At 38.4% G+C, this 23,230-nt stretch overlaps 1 long non-coding RNA gene across 1 annotated transcript in view; it reads left to right on the forward strand.

Annotated features, from left to right (window-relative positions):
* LOC141372439 (uncharacterized) overlaps nt 1-18,192 on the forward strand; it is a 42,531-nt gene extending 24,339 nt beyond the window's left edge. The window contains exons 3-4 of the long non-coding RNA XR_012377692.1: nt 15,170-15,243; nt 17,228-18,192. This is a non-coding gene — a long non-coding RNA (uncharacterized lncRNA). The remainder of the gene's footprint in view (nt 1-15,169; nt 15,244-17,227) is intronic.
* Nucleotides 18,193-23,230: the final 5,038 nt, after the last annotated feature.

Here is a 23,230-nt window from a genome sequence, read left to right on the forward strand (position 1 = left end):
TGCAACCCCTCTGGAAAACAGTACGGAGGTTCGTCAAAAAGTTGAATATAGAGCTATTGTATGACCCAGCAATTGCACTACTGTGTATTTACCCCAACGATACAAATGTAGTGATCCGAAGGGGTATGTGCACCCCACTGTTTATATCTGCAATGTCCACGATAGCCAAACTATGGAAGGAGCCAAGTTGTCCATCAACAGGTGAATGGATAAAGAAGAAGTGGTATATATATACAATGGAATATTATGCAGCCATCAAAACCCCCCAAAATCTTGCCATTTGCAACAATGTGGGTGGAACTAGAGGGTATTATGCTGAGCGAAATAAGTCAATCAGAGAAAGACATGTATCATATGATTTCACTGATATGAGGAATTCTTAATCTCTGGAAACAAACTCTGAGGGTTGCTGGAGTGGTTGAGGGGTGGGAGGAATGGGATGGCTGGGTGATAGACATTGTGGAGGGTGTGTGCTATGATAAACGCTGTGAATTGTGTAAGTCTGATCAATTACAGACCTGTACCTCTGAAACAAATAATACATTATATGTTAAAAAAAAAAAAGATAGCAGGAAGGGAAAAATGAAGGGGAGGGCATTCGGAGGGGAAGACGAACCATGAGATTATGGACTCTGAGAAACAAACTGAGGGTTCTAGAGGGTAGGGCGTGGGGGATGGCTTAGCCTGGTGATGGGTATTAAAGAGGGCATGTATTGCATGGAATACTGGGTGTTATACGGAAACAATGAATCATGGAACACTGCATCAAAAACAAATGATGAAATGTATGGTGATTAACATAATATAATAAAATAAAATAAAAAAGATAACTCTTTTTTGATTTAAGTATTTCATGTCAAATTAGCAAGAAATTTAAGTCTTTTCCCAGTTTGTTCACAACAAGTCCTCTTCATGAATTAGGTTATCAAAATATCCAAGAGCCTCTTCATTACTTCTATTCAAAATTTATTTCTTCCTCTTGATTAATCATTTCATTTGGTATGATCTGAAAGGTTTTTTTGCAATTTGCTCTTCAAGTTCAGAATAATTTCCATTGATTTCATTCCTTTTTTGCTTCTGTTTCATATTTCATTTTAATATGAAATTTATCAGTTATTTAAAAAATAATTTAAAGTTGATAAAACAAGATGCCTGTTATATGCACATGAGTTAGGAGTCTGTGATTCCTTGTTTTTTTTTGGAAACGTCTTGCCAAATGGCAATAAAAATTGTGCATTTAAACTTTATCAAACATGACATTCTCATCAAAAAAAGAAAAAAAGCCTTTCTTATGCTGAGATGGCTTACAATAAGTTCACCATATTTGTAAATGAACGTGAACACCAAACCCAAACTAAATGTATAGTCAACTTGACTTCCTTTGCTAGATTCCCCAAATGCTGTAGTCATTCCAGTGCCAACTGACACAGCAGGAGGTTGATGGAAGGTAAATCAGAGTAGACTAGACAGCTGTCTTTACCAATTATAGTGCATGTATCTCTCTTTTGCAAAATTTTTGAAAATATATTATTGTATGAACCCCTTACCTAGTGCCCCTCCAAGGGCCTTGGAAGGATTTTGTGGAAGTGGGGGCCTTGAAGCTTAAGCTTCAATTAGCTTTAAGGTTGTTCTGCCTTCACCCAGATTTCTTAATTTAGCTTATGATTTGGCTTCTGCTAACTTCTCCAGTTCAGTCTCCCATCACTTTCTCTCCTTTGCTGTCTCTGCCTGAGCCTTATTCCCTGACTCTGCCATCCTCCTGTCTTCCTGCAAGGCATTCACTAGTACTGGTCTTTGGCTGAATATTCATCCTCCTCATGTCACTTTGGAAGTCTCTTAGATTTCTGACTACCCACTCTAAGATACATGTCTTCCATATTATCTCTCATGGTATAATATGTTAATAATAGTAACAAAACCCCAGTTGTTAATAATTCCATGAGGCAGTGTAGTAAGAACAAATTAAAAATCTGTGTCATATCCAATTAATTTAATATGTGCTTTCTCACCTGTACCTGCCACTGGAGAGCTAAGCTCTATGAGGGGAGGGACTCTTGCTTTCTTCTCCATTATAACTCTATTTTCAGGCACAGCTCCTGGAATATTCAGTAACTATTGATTTAAATATTGAAACGAGAGAGGTGGAGTATTCCAGGTTGAGGGAATAGTATCAACAGAAATGGGCGCTTAATAGTAGTACAGAATCGTAGTTGGGAGTGTAAGCTCTGGACCCAGATGTCTGGCATTTAAATCCCAGTCCCATCAGCTGCTTGACCACAGGCAAGTTACCTAACATACCTGTGCCTCAGTTTCCTTACCTTGATTATGAGGATAGCGGTAGTACCTACCTCATAATAGACTGAAAATTAAATAGTGAAGACACGGAAAGCATTTAGAAAAATGCCTAATATATAAGAGGCACCCAATAAATGTTATTTATTATGAAAATTCATAGCTTGATCCAAGTCAGGAAGTTTGTTTATTTTAAACTAATCACCATTCAGTGTTCACATCAACCTGACATTTCCAAGACATGAGGTCACTTTTGAGCTGGTAGACCTTAGAGATCATCAGTTCATCCCCTCGTGTTACAAAGGAGGTACTTTAGTGCTCAGAAGCCAGGACTAGAATCCAGAACCTTCCAGATCAAGTCGATGACAGTGGTGAGGTGAAAACCAGAGGCTTGGTGAAACGTGGCTTAAAGCAATGTGGGAAGTGAAGGCGGTTGAGTTGCTCCCCTAAAGGTGGTAGTGGTGGTTTGCTGGTGCAGGAATGGTTGCTAAGTTCAAGGATTCTCTTCTGCCCAGTACATTCACCAATGTGGGTATCGAGGCTCTGTAAGAACAATGAAAAGGGGAACAGTAGATTTCTGAAATCCAGTCCACATTGCTTTATTTGAACGTCACAGTGGCTGATACAATGACCAGAAAGCCAGCAATATGATTCTGGATTCTGATTCTTCTCCAAGTCAGAAAGCTGCATCACTGTGTCTTCTTGCAGTGTTATCTTCTCTTTACTTCTACATGCTGAGATCCACCAAACAGGAGGGGGAAGTCTCTGGATTTTGGCACAGAGGCATATGGAATTCTAGGAGACTGAGTATCTCAGATTTTGAGCTCATGTACCACACATACATAGTAAGAAGCAATTTTTTTCTAAAATATTTGACTTAGGTTTCTGACTTTAAAATTTTTTTTTTTAAAGATTTTATTTATTTATTTGACAGAGAGAGACACACAGCGAGAAAGGGAACACAAGCAGGGGGGAGTGGGAGAGGGAGAAGCAGGCTCCCCGCCAAGCAGGAGCCCGATGCGGGGCTCGATCCCAGGACCCTGGGACCATGACCTGAGCCGAAGGCAGACGCTTAACTGTCTGAGCCACCCAGGCGCCCCCTGACTTTAAAATTTATCCTAATATACTGGAACTGTTTTGCAGAGGGTTTGTCCAGTTAGATGTTGCTCAGCCAAATAACAAGAGTCCCTTTTCATATGTAATTCTGTTAGGAAGACTACTTACCACTTCTTCTCAAAGTAATAGGACCTAATTTAAAAATACAGATTTGGTCCACTGGGTTCTGCTGTCTCTAACAGTAATTGGGAAGGGCCCCATTTAACTCAGGACTTTGAAAGATAAACGACTGGGTAAGAAACACAGAATGGACAGTGAAGAATGAAATATGCTGTTTTGCTAAGCTCCTGTTAATAGACCTAGAAGACTGCAAATAATATAAAGATAAATAGATGGGGCCAGGACGGATCTGGGTCTGGTTTTAACCTATCAGAGTGCTTATTGGCAGGCAATGCTTTTTGTCAGAAGGGGTGACAGACTATCTCTTATTTCATTTCAGCTCTGTCGTTTAAGTAAAATATACTTAAAAGTATTTATTGGGGTGCCTGGGTAGCTCAGTCGGTTAAGCATCTGACTCTTGATTTTGGCTCAGGTCATGATCTCAGGGTCATGAGAGCGAGTCCTGAGTCTGTCTCCGTGCTCAGTGGGGAGTCTGCTGGAGATTCTCTCCCTCTGCCTCTCCCCGGCTCACGCGCATGAGCTCTCTCTCTCTCTCTCTCTCTCTCAAGTAGATAAATCTTTAAAAAATATTTATAAAATATTTATATAAAAAGCACCTACTCTGTGAGGGAAGCTGTGCTGTGCTCATTATTGTGGGTGTAGGGATAACTAAAGTGTGGTTCTTATCTTCAAGCAGCTTACTTTTGAAGGGGGGCTGGTGGAGGCCCTATGATCTCAGCCAGATAGGGATTATTTCCGTTGAGTTTTGTTTTGGTTTTGTTTTGTTTTGGAATTGTCCTTTTATTTCCATATTGATTCATCCACAGATAGCCTCCACTGGACTAATTGCTTCTTGGTATTGGAATGGTATAGAGCACCTTAGTTGGTTAGAGTTCAGTCTTTCACTATCAGATAGAATTAAGCTACTATGTATTTATTGCATTAACTATATCTATTCTGACTTGCGATTGCACAAATCTAAGCAATGCAGGAAATGACAGAGTGAAAAAACCCTTTGACAAATGCTTTTTTTTTTTTTTTGCCTATGATTGCTGAGGTGGGAAGAGATTTATGGTTCACTCTGGTTTGGAGCAGTAAACGAAAAAAATACACACACGCACACAAACACACACGCTCTCTCTCTTTCTCTCAAGGCTGGATATTACCTATCATTCTAAAGTCCTTTCCTTTGGAGTGTATCTTGTCTCCCACAAGCAGTTAAACTCCCTCTGAAATAGATAACATGTAAATTTAAGAGCTCTTCTCTGTGAAAAAGTACAGTGCTATTAGGCTTTATCTGTTTAAAGTCTCATGTATTCCCTATGTGAGTTACACCTAAATAAAGGTGTGTGGAGGTTGATTCATGGCTTATGAAGACAAGGTCATTAATTTGGTGTCCTTACAATCTCAAGTAGTTTTGCAGCTTTCCACATTTATACAGTAGGGCTATGTGTATTTACACATGTGCATATTTAAATCTCATGTTTTTCTTTTATGTAAATATATATATATATTTACCTTGTAGACAGAGCTTTTATATCATTCTCTTCTGGTCTGCATGAAATAAGTAGCAGAAATAGGACTAATGAGGTGTTTGTCTCCTTATAATCTCTCCCCACTCCTTTTTCTTTAAAGATATTACTCATTCATTTGAAAGAGAGAGAGAGAGACAGAGCACAAGCAGGGGGAGAGGCAGAGGGAGAAACAGACTCCCCGCTGAGTTGGGAGCCCAACAGGGGGCTCGATCCCAGGACCTGGAGATCACGACCTGAGCCAGGCCAGACGCTCAACCATCTGAGCCACCCAGGTGTGCCTCTTACCCTTTCTTTCAGCAATAACTTCTAAGTTTCATATGGGGCACTATGCTTTTCCCATCTGCTGTCTGTGTGGACCGGATGGGACTCCACCCATCATTTCATGGCTGTGTCTTGTTTCAAAGGCCTAAGACAGTCACATCTCTATTGTCTGACTCCAGTGATGAGTTCAGAGTAGGCAAATGACTGATATGGGCTCTTTGGAAGGAATCTTAGATTTTGGAGGAGAGATATGGGAAATAGACCTCTTTTCTTCTAGGCTGGGTATTCGGAGGAGGTGGGGCTGGAGCTGCTTATCGTCTCATGGAGTCTCAAATGAAAGCCAAGAGAGCAGAAGGCAATGCCAGATAAGGATTAAAAAAAGAACCTATGTGCTGGTAACACCACTGATGTAGGTAAGTACCTAGGTGAAGCCACACCTCAAAGTCAGCCTTACCTTTGGACTTGTTAGTCAAGCAAAAGCCTTTTTTCTGCTCAAGGCTGTTTGGGTTGGGTTCTCAGTCCTAACTGGAAAAACTCTGTAGATGAATAAGCTACGGTTTCAGTTTTCAGGGCCCACAATTTCCCAATCTGGAAAATGAAGGTGCTTTTCAAGTCTTTTATGGCTCTAAAGTCATGATTCCTTCTTGAAATTCTTAAGGGTCCTCTCAAAAGCATGTTGAGAGGTGATGCATATTCTTTTGGTGTCTGCCAGTTTGAGTTTACTCTTGGGTGTGATGTTTCTTTCCATTTGGCAAATGGTTGATAGTCCCAAGGCTAATAAAATCTTGGAAAGATTTATTGAAACCCAAGATTTTGATTCAGAAATAGCTAGGAAGTTCTTATCTTTGAAATATTAATAAAAACATTGAAGAACTCAGTCAAAAGTCCATACCAGCTAGGCTATAGCCCATCTAACAGGAATCTCTGTGCTAAATCCATGTGTTATTTTGGTACTAAATAATTTATATTTTAATATGCAAACATAGTTCCCTCCATGATGATCGACATGGCTCCAAAAATGTAGTCATGAAGATTATGGTGCTTTGTTGTTGCAGTGTTAAGCAGAAATAATATATATTTTTGAAAGTATTAGTCTAGTCACCATGCAGAGAAAAACATGTTTTTCACTTGTTAGAAGGAAATAAACCAGTTGTTACAATCCAAGTGTAACATTATATGCCGAACTGAAAAAGGGCTGAATGATGGGAGGAGAGCCACTTTAACACCATACCTCTCCTCACAGAAGAGAGCTAACTCTTCAAAATTGCTAGGTGAGGATGCTGAATGGATAGGAGCAAATTGCCAGTTGCTTTATGGCCATACTTAGTGATTGTGAGATTTTATTGTATTTGATAAAATGGCATGAATATCCTATTTAAACTCTCATGACAAATTAAATGTTTGGGAGTGGTTTCTAGAAAGTAATTTTTTTACAGTGCCCTGAACACACCAGGGTGTTCCCTATTGCCACAGTTTTGTGTATGTTTCCCCCAGCCTGAAATGTCATTCCTTGCTTTCTGTGCTGAATGAATCCTTCATATATTCAAAATCTAGTGCACGCGTCTTGTTTTCACTGGCTCCTCCTTTAGGCATTCCATTGCTGTGTCCATGGTCCACCACTGTTACCTTGTCTATGGTTTTTATTGTAGAATCAGTCAATATTCATTTGCACTATTTCTTTTCCCCCTGTCTCTGCCACTGGACTTTGAGGAGCTTGGATTCAAAGACTCCTCTGACTCTGCAAGTGCCCAACCATATGTTTGCTGGTTGAATAAATACTCTTCATGGCCCTCGTGTGAGCAAACCTTTTAACTGTACTGATCACGGCTACCCATTTTGAACACCTAATAATGGCCAGGCAGTGTATAGAATTGTAATTTAATCTTTAACTCTGCTAGTGTGTATGACCTTTCTCTCCATTGTGTAGATGAGAAAACAGAGGCCCAGAGAGGTTTGTAGGGTTGCCGAAGATGTCACTGGTAAGTGACAGGGGATTCGGTCTGTGCTCTTTCCTCTACATAATATCTCCAACTTTGCTTGAAAGCGTTATTTAAAATTTTTTCTACAATGCTTCCTTTTAAACATTCCCTGAATATTCCCTTAAGGGCTCTGTTTCCTGCTAGATTTGTGCTACCTGCTTCCGTCTGCAAAATCAAATAAGCCACTTTGTGCAGCTCCTTCCTCAGGAAATCTGGAAAACGGAGCTGTTCTTTCTAGGAACACTAACAATTCATCTCCATGTACTGGCGTGGCTTATGATTTTCAGTTTAACCCATGCGGCCCCTATTCCTTGGGCCGGGGTTGTTAGCATATGATAAGTCTAAAAAAGTTTTTATTCCCGGCAAACAGAGTCAGGGAAGCAGAAGTAGGTTTTTGGAAAGGCTGGTTAAGAAAGAAGTTATTTCAGTAATTGAAGCCAAGCATTTTGATTAAAATGATCTAATTCTTTGCTTTGCTCTGCCAGTGTAGATCTGGTCCACACCTGTTATATTCTGCAGTGCACTTTACCCCAGTGGTTACCAAATGCTGGCTTGTGAAATTCAGCCTGCTCAAGAAGGTTTTCATCAGTCAGAAACAGAGAGAGAGTAGTAAGAAAAAATAGAGGAGTGTGCACCTGAATATATATGTACCTATGCACAATATTCACACATGCCCTCAGAATCATTGGTTCCCTTTTTGGTGAGAATTGTGTTTTTTTTTGGGGGGGGTCGCAGAGGGAAGGAGAGAGAGAGAGAGAGAGAGAGAGAGAGAGAGAGAATCTTAAGCAGTCTCCCTGTTGAGTGTAGATCCCAACACAGGGCTGGATTTCATGACCCTGAGATCATGACCTGAGCAGAAATCAAGAGTCAGATGCTTAACCGGCTGAGCCACCCAGGCGCCTGAGAATTGTTTTTTATTCTGAGATTATTTCTTACTATATCCTTTTGCCATTAAAATATATTTCTCTAAAGAAATTGTAGCATGAATAGAAGGTAGATAATTTTCTTAATGCCTCAACCTATCTGACAAAATGAAAATATCTTATTTCATTCACCTTGATTTTTAAACAAATTTTATGAGGCCATGAAATTCCGGGGTTCTGGAACCATGTTGCACTTCCTTTTTCCCTTGGTTCTTTGGCAATAAATAACAAATCTGCCACCAAAGAGGGAAGACAGCTGTGTTCAAGTTAATTTCCTCCTCTGTACCCTTGTCTCACTTGTTGTCTTTACTTTTCATTGGCAGTTAGAATACAATGCCTTGCATCATTAGTGTAGGTTTATGTCCTAGCTAATAAAACAGATTGTAACTGTGCCTACCAAAGGTAGGAAGCATCATCGTTTTCTTTCGATGGACTGCTAGCATCTACACATGATAGATACTCAGCTGTTTTAAAATAGATTTAATGTCTGGAACTTGGGGGGAGGTGCTGGAAATTAATAAGATAACAATGACAGTAGGTTAAAATTAATATTTATTAAGTGCTTCCCATACTCTAGGCACTATTTTAAGTGTTCTGTATGTGTGACTCATTTAATCCTTCCAACACCCACCAGGGCTAGGTTTCATTATTATCACTGCCTTCATTTTTCAGGGGAGGAAACTGGGATAACAGAGTGTTAAGTAACCTGTCCCTATTTTTACTTGGCAGTGGTGGGATTTGAACCCAGATAGGTTAAGCTTGAAAACTCAACATTCCCAAGCACCACAGCATGCTGCCTCCTGCAAAAACAGTTCTGACAGCCACCTCTGGAGAAGAATGAGGGTAACTGCTGTAACAGTTGCAGGTGGCGATGTTGTAACCAGCATTAGGGTGATCCCGGTGCTGCATGGGTGCTAAGGGCTTTAGGTGCATTATTTCATGCTCACAACAACCCTATGCAGTCTAGGCTCCTATTATCTCATTTTGCAGATAAGGAAGCTGAAGCACAGAGGTCTTGCGCAAGTGACTTGCTCAAGACTGGAAAATGGCAGAACCTGAAACTCGAACCTTAGGTCTGTCTCACTCCAAACGCCATGAGCTATGGTGTTACACTTGGATGAGCCTAGGATTTGGGACCGGAAAATTCCATCTCGAGGCTCTCCAGCAGCAGAGCAGCCATGGCCATGTCACTGGGCTCTCTGAGATTGTTCTATCATCTGTTAAGTGGAGGAGATGTGTGTAAGATACTTAATAAGCTGTAATGTGCTGCTTAAATGTAATGTATTTATATATGTGGCAGAGGCTTATTCCGCTTCCTGGTCCTCTGAGCATCTCTGGAGAATCAGAAAGCTCACTGCATTTCCTCTTGACTTCCTTTGCTAGCTTCCCATAACAGCAGGTACCTCAGAAAGATTTGGGCTCCTGTTGTTGAATAGCTCTAGGAAATGTATTTCGAGTTGCCGATCACCTATAGCCACAGAAAGAAAATCAAGGCTGACAAGTACCATGCTCATTAGGCAGACGCTCAGTTTTATTCAACCACAAAGATATTAGGAAAAGATATTTATAGCTGACCTTTCAAGATTAATAATTCTCGTGAAAGAGAAACCGTGGTAGTCAACGCCATTTAAAAAAAATCCTGAGCCTTGAAGGAAATAATTATTTTACTGTTTGTAGTAGAGTTTGTTACATTTATTAAAAATTTAATAAAATGCATATGCATATCTATCACACTTAAAAGACCATCAATAAGGTAAAATCAGTTCACTCTGCTTCTTTAAAATTGAATGGTGACATTCTTATGACTCCTCGTTATTTTGTTATTTTCTTAAAAATATGTGCATTTATCCTGTAATTTCAGAAAGTAAAATTCTATAACAGTTAATTAGAAACTCGAAAATGGATCTTTTAGGCACGTTAAAATGAACTGCTAAAGCATTCATGATTTTAAATGTTAGGAAATAAAAATAGGAAAACATAAGAAATGAACATGTTCCTCCTTTTTAACTTTTGATCTTCCCTGTTCTTCCTTTTGACTCCATATTCAATTGACAATCTCATGTTTATATATCATATGTCTAGTGAAGATCTTCCTGGCTTAGCTTTTTGTCTGAAAAAGGCAAGGATTAGGAGAATCCATTTTGTCTTCAAATAAATGCATTCTCATTGAGGCAACTTCAGTTCAGAATCCTTATACTGTAAGTAATTGAATGTTCTGTGCTTTGAACATAAAATATGCTGTACAGTGAGTGAAAAAAACCCTACAACCTTTCTAAATAGGAGTAACTTGAGTTTTGGAGATGGTTGAGGGTGAGGATGGAGGCACACAGGACACAGTGTAAGTTAACATTGTGGAAATATTTGCTTAAGTACATGATGCTTCTGGTTTGCTGTTTTTGGTGGAAATAAAAAGGTCATTATAAATTAAGCTGAAAAACAATTTAAAATAATTTTGTAAGTATAAGAGCATTTCCTGAATAGAAATACCTCATCCTTTCTTTTTAAAGCTGTAAATTATTATAAAAGGATTTCAAAAAGATTTTTATAAAATAATTGCCATTAACATACCAAATACCCATTTTGTTTATGCATATTCCTTTCAAGTCTTTGTTTACATATTATAATAAGAATTTGTAATTTTATATTATTTTAAAAAATTTGATATGACAGTACATTTACTCCATTATTATCATTACTAAAGTCTGCATAGTTTCTTAATTTGGTTAGTCACTACTTATTTAACCATTTCCTTATGCTTTTGATAATTAGGTTTTTGTTCATTTGTTTTGCTTTTCTAGAAATGGCAACTACATATTCTACGTTTTCTAACTATTTTGTTCAACTGTCCTTATAGTTTTCTTCGTATTTGTGTATCCTGCTTTTTACCTTAACAAGAATGGTCTTGATAATCATAATTAATAATACAGGTCTAATATGCTTACAGAAGTTTTTGCTGTGCTGAGGTCATTGTTGTTGTTTTTTGTTCTTTGTTTTTTTGGACAAATTTTCTTTCCTCTGCCTGAGTTCCTTCTTTTGCCATATTCTCATGATGCAGTCCTATTAATTATTAATGCCCAGCTTAAAAATTTTTTTGCTGAGATTTTCATTGATATTTTCTATCCTGGGTTATTACTCTGTCATTTTACATTATTTCTTTGTGGCAGAGAGTACATTGTAGTGCAGTTATGTTTAATTTCAAAAATGTACTGCCCTTACAACACTGTGCATGAGTTGAGGACAAGCCCCGAGTGTATTTTGTACATATACCCTAACTTTGTAGAACAGTTTTGGACAAATTCAACGTTGATTAAATAATTGAATGAATTAAATAGAAGAGTTTACCAGGGCTTAGATGGGTGGAAGAAGAAATAGAGCATTGTATTACAGGAGTTCAGGGCAAGGAGGGACCATTAGGGGGGCTGGAGGAGAAGAAGGGGAAGGGCCGGAAACCTGTTTCTATTGAGCTTTGTTATGTACTAGGCGCTGTGCCAGGTACTTTACATACCTGATATCATTTAACCCTGAGAACAACTCTTGAAATAGGTTGTCACTCTCATATTGCATACTACAGATAAAAAAAAAAAATGTTCGTAGAGACTGAGTAATTACAAAAGTTCACTCCATCAGTAAGTGCTGGAGTTGGACGAGAGAGTGGAAAAGGAGCATTTCACTGGAATTCAAAAGAAGGGATGGATGGGTCGATACCACAGAGGCACATGCACAAACACAGATAGGACTTATCCTCTAGTGTTTATAGGTTACTGAGGCCAACCTGGCCAACTGGGAGAGTTTGAAAGCGGGTGGGAGATTGATAATCTGTGTTCATAGTGTCATATACTTTGAGAATCATTAAGTCATTAAGGCCTCTGTCAGAGTGGGAGGGATTAAGGTTCTGCTGAGGGGTGTGCCTGTATAAATAATGGTTACAACTAGGTTGGCCTAGGCAACTCCTGATACCCAAGGCAGGTCATATTTTCACTACTGTTCTGTTACCAGATGATTATGCTTGAGCCTATAGGAATTGGTTTATATTGCCAAGAGCCTTTGGGAATGCCCAACTGAGAGTTGTAATGAAGCAAAAGTGGTAGTTGAACTAAGGAAAATAGTAGGTGATTATGGGCACCCTTTATCTTTGAGATTTTGGGTCCTCACCATCACTATCATCACCAGGTCATCATCACCATCAACAAACATGGCCCTGTTGATGTACAGCACTGGTCACCAGTGGTTACACTAAGAAGCATACGACCCAGTTTCTGTTCTTGAAGAGGTAATAGGATATATAGGGAAAACAGTAAGGAAACTAACATTTATTTAGCACTTTCTATGTGTCATCCATGTATAGCAAATATATCACATGAGTAGAGACTTAAAAATACTGCTGTGTTCGAAATAAGTCAATCAGAGAAAGACATGTATCATATAATCTCACTGATATGAGGAATTCTTAATCTCAGGAAACAAACTGAGGGTTGCTGGAGTGGTGGGGGGTAGGAGGGATGGGGTGGCTGGGTGATAGACACTGGGGAGGGTATATGCTATGGTGAGCACTGTGAATTGTGCAAGACTGTTGAATCACAGATCTGTACCTCTGAAACAAATAATACATTATATATTAAAAAAAAAGATAGCAGGAGGGGAAGAATGAAGGGGGGGAAATTGGAGGGGGAGATGAACCATGAGAGACTATGGACTCTGAAAAACAAACTGAGGGTTCTAGAGGGGAGGGGGGTGCGAGGATGGGTTAGCCTGGTGATGGGTACTGAAGAGGGCACGTTCTGTATGGAGCCCTGGGTGTTATATGCAAATAATGAATCATGGAACACTACATCAAAAACTAATGATATAATGTATGGTGATTAATGTAACATAATAATAATAAAAAAAATACTGCTGTGTTGACCCCTGGAATTGGGGCACAGAAGTTGTTTTAGGAAGAGGAGAATCTTTGTTTAGAAAACATTGTTGGGCTACTTTGGTGGTAGAAAGTGGGGCTTGGAGGACTGGTCTGGAAGAAGGCTGTGTTATAGGGAGATGGCAAAAATGAAAGTTAAACATTTGGGGATCTGAGAGGCAGATGTAGTGTTTCTGAAATGAAATACATAGGTGAACCTTTGGTTTAATCCAGATCCCGTGCTTTTATATGCTTATATGCAAACAGTCTAAGCAAGTAGGACTAGGCAAAGGAGTTTTCAATTCCAGCTTGGAGAGGTGAAAGTCATAATTTAGGGCATTCCTCAAACATATAAAAGCTGTTCAGAAGGTACTGGGGGAGCCAGAATATCATAGGCCTACTACAAATAGACATCCTTTTTGAATATATTTCTATCAGTTTTTTTCTTGATTATAGAGACCCATGAAAAATAGTGCCCATGGGCCACTTTGTGCAGAAGTACTGGCTGTGCACTGCACAACTTGTCAGAGTGTGCCATTCATATAGACTCTGAGATGAATGGCTCCCCTAGAGTTGTGCAACTTGGAAGCCCTCAGGGTGCTCCTTGCATTTACAATTTTAATTAGTAAGAAAAAGCATTATTGAGTGCCTGGTGTGATTCAGGTACTCTCCTACTGCAGGACTGTGGAACAGTCCAGAGCATGGACTTTGAGATGTAATAGTCCTGGTTTTGAATTTCACGTCTGCTCTGTATTAGTCGTGTGGCATGAACAAATTATTTGAACTCTTAGAATCTTACTTTCTCTGTCTGTAAAATGGAGGTGCCTATATTTAACTCATTAAGTTGTTATATGTGCCTAGACCAGGGTGAGCATGTGGGAAATTGTAGCGGTAATTATGATTCACCAGCATTATCTTACTTAATCCCCATTACAATCTTATAATTTAGCTCTTACTCATGGGGAAGCTAAGGTTCAGAGAACATAGCACTTACCCAGGACGACTGTGGGGTGGCAGAGTATGGATTTACATTCATGTTTGGGAGCATGTGCTCATTCTACACAGATGCATTGATTTTTACCAATTTCTAAGGGTGAGTCTTCAATCTAAAGTCCTTTTCCTCTGAGCCTCTTTTGCCATGTCCAACATAAATATTAATGCAGTTACCATCTGCCACTGTAAAAACACTTGGTCAAATCTATTTTAGCAAATGAAGCAAAATTGCCTTTTGTTTGGTTTAGTGTATGTGTGTGTATTGCTTTCTTTTGATTATCCAGTGCGTTTTTGAAGTGGAGTCTTGGTTACCTAGGGAACTGGCATACAGCACCGGTATTTTTTTTTTTTTTTTTAATGAGAGTTCAAAGTTGTTAGAATTGTTGGCTGCATTTCAACTGGTGACCTCTTTATTGACCGAAAAGTAACATAATTTTACTTTTTTATATAAAAATAAAATTAAAGGTGGGAGAAAATTAAAGGAGTTGATGAGGGTTGGTGAACAATAAGAATTTTTCAGTTGCACACATTCTGCTTGTAGTTGGAAGCTAGCTAATAAATAGCTTTATTCCAGGTTGTATAATTTACACATAATTCTTACTGCTTTGGGACATGTTTTATATATTTTTAAATGGGAATAAATTTCACATGCCATGTTTTAGGAGATATGTAGCCATTAATGGTTTTAAGTTCCTTTCTGGAGTGGCACTGTAATAAAGTCTGTGAGACTCTCCCTAGACTTATCTTTTTTCTTTCTTTCTTTTTTTTTTTTTAGAGAGAGGGAAAGAGAATGGGTGGGGTGGGAAGGGGCAGGGAGAGAGAGAATCTTAAGCAGGCTCCACTTGCAGTATGGAGCCCAGTGTGGGGCTCAGTCTCACAACCCTGAGATCATGACCTGGAGCCAAAATCAAGTCGACACAACCCAGTGCACCACTTAGGTGTCCCTCATCTTTCTTTTTAAAGAAGCCTGGGCTTAGTTCAGTGATTTAAAGTTTTTACAGTGCACCAACTATAGTTACAAAAATAATTGAAATTAAAAATGAAATAATTACCCAGACTCCCTTTCTCCACCCCTAGGACTCCAACTTGTAAAGACAAGGCCAGAGCAGAGATACCCAATATGAAGTGACACAGGATTTGAGGAACTAAAGGCATGAGTCAAAGCAATGTATGTCTGAGGAATCTGAGGCTCTTGGCCCAAGGAGTGTACCATGAGTGCCAGTCTGAAGGACTATAGGGTTGGAAATATAAGGATTTAGAATGAAAAGTTTGGAGCCAGGCAAAGATTCAAAGTTATGAACCCAAATTGCAAATGAATGAGGGAAAGTTGGATACTATTTGTGTTTTACTTTAATGGTGGCAGGTGATAGTAACTTGGGTTGGTGAGTCTACATTGAGAGGCCAGTGTTGGGGCAAACATGTCCTCATGGAGGATGTGTTTTAGTTCTTCTTTGTTTTCTTATATTTTATATAAACCAGAATTAAGTTTGGCCATGAGGGAATGTTAGTCTGGTTTCCTAAAAGCAGAAAATATAGGGTCAACGCCAGGTATGTTAAATAGTCTCGGGTTGAGGTTGGACTTGAGAGCCAAGCATGTAGTTACCAAAGTGTTGATTTAATGGATCTGAGCAGATAATCAGTTATACAATGTGTAGGGAATCAGAGACCCTGAAACAGAGTAAGTGAATGGGATTAAAAGGCAGGAGGTGCCCTGAAGTGTTGGATATAGCCACAGAGGCATTTCCTAAAGTACCTGTGGCTTGGTCTGTTAGAGCTAGACAGGAAGTCCTTATGGGCAGTCAACCAGTTCAGACTAATTTGGATCTTGAAGAATGGTTGGGATCTAATGGAGTAATATAAGGGGGAGGGATTTCACTGGAAATGTGCCCAGGATGAGCCAATGTGGGAAGAGCGATTGAAATGTTTCATAGGTCTTTTGAACCTATTCCCCTCAGCTGTGTGACCCCAACATTATGCCACTTAAGATCCACTTTTGGAGTTCATCTGGGCCATTACCTTAGCAAATATCATGATAATAAAGCTAGTTGTTGGCTAGGTCATGAGTTAGGAGGGTAGCCATCAACATTATTCTAAAGAGTCTCCCTCACACTCATGATCATGTTATACTCTGATTGGTGGTAAAATATCAGAACAACGTGGCCTTGGCCCATCCTGTGTAGACATTCAGACTGAAAAGGTGAAGGGCTTTCCAGCAACTTCTCTGGAAAGCGAAATATTTTCAACCTAGAAAAGGGCAGTGGCAGTCAAGTATAACGTCTAGACTGAGCAATGCAGAAGAGAGAAAAAGTGTGCAAGGACCAGTAATTAGAAGAGAAGGAGAAGACTAGCTTCTAAGAACTAGTTGCCAGAACAGGAAAGCCTGAGTAATGCAATAAAGAGGCACAGAATAAACATACTGGGAATGTGTGAGTGTGCTGCAGTCCGCACAAGAAGACTAAAGAAGAGAACAGTCTCAGACGTAGCAGGCAGCCACTGACCAGTCATGCCCAGAGCAGGTGTATGGACCAGCTTTTGGTGGGAGGGGAACTGATGGTCAAAACTAAAGACACAGGTGGTTCATGTTTATATAATACTTACCTTGTTTCATAGTTGAGCAAAGTCAATAAGTATAATATGTTATTCTCAAGCATGTTCCTTTTAAAAATTACTGGTTCCAGTTGAGAATACCAATAGGTTAGTGAGATACTTCAATTTGGCTGGATTTTACCAGCCTCCTGTCCCCTGGATCAATGCCCAGATGGGACAGTCTCCCCAACTGAGTCTACCTGTATCCTTGTTTACATGATAGCAACGAAAGGGCTTTGGGTGTTTAACTTGGTGTATATAAAATGAAGGATCTTTGATGTAATGGAGAGTTGTGTGTAAGTGTAGACAAGCTGCCTACTCTTAAAAACACTTCACTTTCCAAGTAGAGAAAGGTGTAAATTTAATGACAAATTTATACAAATAAATCACTCCATATACACTTGCTGGTGTGTGAATATACAAATCTTTTTAGAAACAAATAGAAATGGACTAAAATGTTTATATGGACATGTAAATTCTTGACACTTGAAAAATATGACCAAGGACATTCAAAAGAATTGACTTCAGACTTTTTTTTGCCTTCAACAGACTATAATTCATTGTTATGAAGAAGACTAGGAGAATCTACATCTTTGTCCCTCTCAACAGGTGCTAAGGCTAATGGTCTGTTGGAGGACACAGTTTTAAAGCTGTTCAGAGTGAATTGGTGCATTATGAAACTTCTGGAAGCATTGAATTATTAGATTTAAAAGAGCAGGCATGCATAGTCGTCAAGCAAATGGTTTATAATCTGGTTGTAATTACCTATGGTACTATTTAATAATCTAAAAAGCATGGCATGGAGGCATAAAAATGCATCTTTGAATACGATGCCAAGAAGAGAAAACCTTGGCATTATTGGCTTTTTGTTTTTTTTAACTCTTTCTGAGTGACCCTGGAAATCCATGAAATGTAATCCTTTGCCGTTTTGCTGAGGCATATGAGGTGTAGTTTATTTTAGTCATAGAATTTGTGTTAATCACTTTGTAAGTAATTTTGTTTATGTCCCTATAGAATCTTTGTAAATGGGAAAGGAGTCAGTTGAAATTTTTCAGTTACACTTCATTTTTATGGGAGAAATTGTATGTTGTAGTCACGTTTTAAAACATTTCTCATGGATGTTAAGGGTCTGTCATATGAATAAAGGTATTAGAAACATGTTTCCATGTGTAATAAGAATCCTCAGAGGGAGCGGAACCTGGTGACTGAATTGTTAGAGTACATGTGGGAGTGGCCAGCAAGTGCGGACAAAGAAATTATAACTGTGAATTGTTAGAGTACATGTGGGAGTGGCCAGTGAGTGCGGACAAAGAAGTTATAGGACCTGTTGTCTGTAGCTGTTCCCTGCTCTTGCCATTGTGTTTAATTCCTAAAGAACAAAATTATTCCAAGGAGACAGGAAGGCCAAAACTGTAAGTCAGGTTCAAAGAACAAGACATGGATTGAGGGCAGTTGGCAGCCAAGAGAGTAAGAGTGTGGAGGACAGGGATCAAAGAATGGGCAGAGGTTGAAAATAGCAAATGCAAGCAGTGTAAAAAAGGAAGACGACCTCATGCTGGCCATGTTGCTTGGAACTAAGATTTCCAGCTTTTGTAATAGGTGATTGTCTCATCTCTTTGTGGATATTGCCTTAGAGATGAGACATTCTATTTTGGGGTAGTTCTCATTTTTGAAAAGTTTTCTTATATACTGAACACAAATCTATATTTTAATTTTATCCATTGGTATTAGATAATTTCTAGATACCTCACAATTCTTCCTTTCAATAAATATTTAGTGAGGACCTGCCCCATTACAGGCACTGCTATTGTTGCTGGGCATATAGTGTTAATAAGACAGACAAGTTCTAAAGACAAGGGACTTATATTTTAGTCAGGACAACAAAAAATATGCAAGTAAATAGTGAACACAAACAAAAATATCTGAGAGTGACAAGTAGTATGCAGAGAATGAAAAAAGGTGACATGATATGGAGTGACTAGAAGGTCAAGGGAAGATTTCCCCGAGATGGTAATTTGCAAACTAGGCAGATTGAATGGGATGGGAAGGGGGGGCGTCATCTAACTCTAGGGAACAGCTGTGCAAGGACTGAAGGTGCTCCAGAATGTCTCTGTGTTAGAGGTGCTTAAGCAAGGCTTTTGTGGCAAGAGTATAGTAATTGAGGAAGAGAGTAGCCCAAGCTAAGGGTGGAAAGCAAAGCAAAGGACAGATTACCTAGGGCTTTGTGAGGGAGGAAAGAAGTTGGTTTTTATTTTAACTATGGTGTGAAGTCATTAGAAGTTTTAAACAGGGTCAAAAGGCCGTGCTATGTGCATTATAAAAGGAACACTGTGGTTGCTGGGTAGAAAATGGATGGTGGGGAGGCAAGAGCGGGAGGGAGGTGACATCCAGGGGGGGCTATACCAGTAGTTTTGGTGGAAGATGACAGTGGGTTGGATTGGATTGAGATGGTGATGATGGAGAGGAAGAGAAATAAACATATTGAAGATCTGTTTTGGAGGACTTGATGGATAGATTGGGTATTGAATATAGGGAAAGGGACACTTTGGTGGCTTAATCAAGTGTCTGACTTTTGATCTCAGCTCAGGTCTTGATCCTCAGGGTCATGAGTTCAAGCCTGGAGTTGGGCTCCACACTGGGCATGGAACCTACTTAAAAAAAAAAATATATATATATATATATATATAAGGAAAGAGAGGAGTCAAGGATAGTGCTTCAATCTTTGCCTTGCACAATAGATGCATGGTGCTTTTGTTCCGAGAAGGGAGTACATATTGTTATTTTTCCTCTGTGTTAAAATGTTAAAAGTAATATTGTTTCCAAATGTATCTGATGAATGAAATAAAGGACAATTAGAAAAGAAGATGTTTACCATTATAGAGTTTATTCTATTTTTGTTAGAGTACAAATACATACACCTATCCTCAATTTATTTATCTAAAATTTTAAATTCTTTTTAGAATTCTAAAGTAATTGTTAGAGACAAGATGTTTATAGAATGCATTAGTATTTTTGATATGTTCAGACCTTACAGATGATATTTCACAAGGAAAAAATTACATATTTTAGGAAGTTTTATTTATTTTTAAAGAAAGTTTTAAAATAAGGTAAAAAAAATCATGAAAAAATAAGGTAACAAAAAAAATATCCTGGGCAAATATTTCAATAGATAATACTGATAAAATGTTAATGTCCTTAATTTCTAAGGATTCTTACAAATAATAAAATTTTAAAAACCCTGACAAACACCCTATTAGGACAGTGGGCACAGAACACAAAAAGGCAGTTCACAAAAGAAGAGGTCAGTAGCATTAGAGAAAGCTCAATCACACCAACAATCAGATCACATAATATTTACAGTAACAATGAGAAATAGTATCATAGTGGATAAGAGCACCAACTCTGGAATTAGAATTCCTGAGCTTGAAGACCTAACTCTAAAACTTACTGAGTAATTCTCCTGAATTTTCTTCTTGGGCAAGTAACTTAATCTTTCTTTGCTTCAGTTCCCCCCAGCCCCTGTAAAATGGCGGTCATAGTAGTACCTATCTCAAGGTTGTTTTGCATATTAAATGGGTGATAATAAACTGTAAACTGCTTAGAACAGTTCCTGGGATATAATAATTGCTCTGTGAGTTTTAGAAATTCTTCTTGTTTAGTGTCTAATTATTAAATGTAAAATGATGATACCTAATTTTGGCTAGGTGAGGGAAATAGGTATTTTCATACATCATAGATGAGAGTATAAATTGGTCCATTATTTATGAAAGAAGTTTTACAATATGTCTCAGAAGTTTTAAAATAAATTTACTAAGGCAATTCTACTTTTGAGACTTCAGCCAGTAATTTATGTTCACAGCAGGGCTACATACAATGGTCAAAAATTTAGCAACAACTTGACTTCCAGGTAAAGAGGTGGCTTGAAATATACATTTAATTTCACTCACTCTCTGAACTTCATTAAAACTGCAGTAAAAATATTTTTATTGAGGTAAAATTTACATACATAGAAATACACAAATGTTAAGTGTACAATTTGATGAGTTGTAAGAACAGTATATACCTGTGTTACTAAGCTCCCAATCAAGAACATTGCCATCCCCCTAAAAGTTCTCCTGTTCCATTATAGTCCCTACCTCCATAGGCTATTTCAGATTTTTCTATCACCATAGATTAATTTTGCTTGTTCTTGGACTTCACATAAATAGAATCATACAACATGGATTCTTTTGTGTCTGCCTTCTTTCATTCATTATAATTCTGAAAACCCATACATGTTGTTATATTAACATTTATTCCTCTTTATTCCTATATTTTCTGTCCCTTTATTGCTGATAAGTGTTTCATTTTTTGAATGTACTAGAACTTAATTATTTTCCTTACAACGATATTTTGGTTGTTTTTGACTACCATGGATAAAGTTGTTATGAACATTTTTGTGCAAGACTTGTGGTCATATGTTTTCATTTTTGTTGGGTAAATATGTAGAGAAATTGCTGGGTCATAGGGTAAGTATATGTTTAATGTTAAAATACAGTGCTAAATAGTTTTATAAAGTGATTGCACCATTTTATACTTTCACCAGCCTGGGTGTTGTTTAATGTATTTAATGTATGTTGCTCTATTTCTTCTCTCCCATTTGTCTGTCAGAATTTAAAATTTAAGCTATTCAACAGACACATGAAAAAATGCTCCACATCACTCGGCATCAGGGAAATACAAATCAAAACCACAATGAGATACCACCTACACCAGTTAGAATAGCAAAAATTAACAAAACAGGAAACAACAAATGTTGGGGAGGATATGGAGAAAGGGAACCCTCCTACACTGTTGGTAGAAATGCAGGCTGATACAGCCACTCTGGAAAACAGTATGGAGGTTCCTCAAGATGTTAAGAATAGAGCTACCCTATGACCCAGCAATTGCACTGCTAGGTATTTACCCCAAAGATACAGACGTAGTGAAAAGAAGGGGCACGTGCACCCCAATGTTCATAGCAGCAATGTCCGCAATAGCCAAACTGTGGAAAGAGCTGAGATGCCCTTCAACAGATGAATGGATAAAGAAGATGTGGTCCATATGAACAGGGGAATATTATTCAGCCATCAGAAACGATGAATACCTACCATTTGCATCGACATGGATGGAGCTGGAGGGGATTATGTTAAGTGAAGTAAGTCAAGCAGAGAAAGACAATTATCATATGGTTTCACTTATATGTGGAACATAAGGAATAGCTCAGAGGACCACAGGGAAAGGGAGGGAAATCCAAAGGGGGAGAAATCAGAGAGAGAGATGAATAATGAGAGACTATGGACCCCAGGAAATAATCTGGGGGTTTCAGAGGGGTGGGGGTAACAGGATGATGGGTATTGAGGAAGGCACGTGCTGTGATGAGCACTGGGTGTTATACTTAACTAATGAATTGTTGAACACTACATCAGAAACTAATGATGTACTATACAGTGGCTAACTGAACATAATAAAAAAAATTAAGCTATTCTCCTAGGTGTGAAGTGATATCTAACTGTAGTTTTAATTTTTATTTCTCTGCTGACTAGTGGTGTTGAGAACCTTTTCATGTGCTTATTGGCCATTCACACATCTTCATTAGTGAAATATCTATTCAGGACTTTTGCCTAAGGTTGTAAAGATATTCTGAATTTTCTTCTGGTTGCCTTATAGTTTAGTGTGTACATTTAGGTCTGTGATCCATCTCAAATTAATTTTTGTGTTTGATGTGAGGTAGAGTTTGGGGTTTGTATTTTCCAAAATTTTTTCTAGTTGTTCCAGCTCAGCTTACTGGGAAGACTTTTCTTCCCCATTGATATCCTGGAATCTTTGTTGAAAATCAATCAACTGTACATGTGCAGGTTTTATGAGTTCTATATTATGTTACAATGATCTGTTTACCCATTCCTTTACTAGAACTATGCTGTTTCCATTACTGTAACTTTACAGTAAGTCTTGAAATCAGGTAATTTGAATGGTCCACTCTTGCTTTTGAAATTTGTTTTGCCTATTCCACATCCTTTGAATTTCCATATAAATTTTAGAATCAGCTTTTCATTTCCTCCCTAAAAACCTAGAGATACACTTGCACACAGCAGAAAGACATACATCTGAGGGTATTCATTGTTCAGTTGGATGTAGAAACTGTAAACAATCTACATGTTGAGTAACAAGAAACTGGCACAATATAGCATGTTACATCCACACAATGGAAATTTATGCAGCTATTAAGGAATAATAACACAGACCCGTGAGTGCTAACATGGGCATCCTACAAAATGATTTGTTAAGTGAAAAATTGATATGCAGAACAGGGAATAGAGCATGTTGCTATTTATTTTAAAAATAAGGATCTAGATACAATATATGCTTTCTATATATGTGTGTAATTTATTGGTTCATTTAACTGAGAAGTTTAGAGTTGAGTTGATCTCAAACAATACTAGGTCCAGGGGCTCACAGGATGTGCTAGATGTTGCTCCTCGCTCTGTGGCTGGGCTCCACTTTTTTCTTTTTGGCTTCATTGTCAGCTTCTAT

The sequence above is a fragment of the Callorhinus ursinus genome, unplaced genomic scaffold (genome assembly GCF_003265705.2).
Source record: "Callorhinus ursinus isolate GAN/ISIS: 27379988/994484 unplaced genomic scaffold, GSC_fseal_2.0 scaffold4, whole genome shotgun sequence".
Classification (NCBI taxonomy): domain Eukaryota; kingdom Metazoa; phylum Chordata; class Mammalia; order Carnivora; family Otariidae; genus Callorhinus; species Callorhinus ursinus.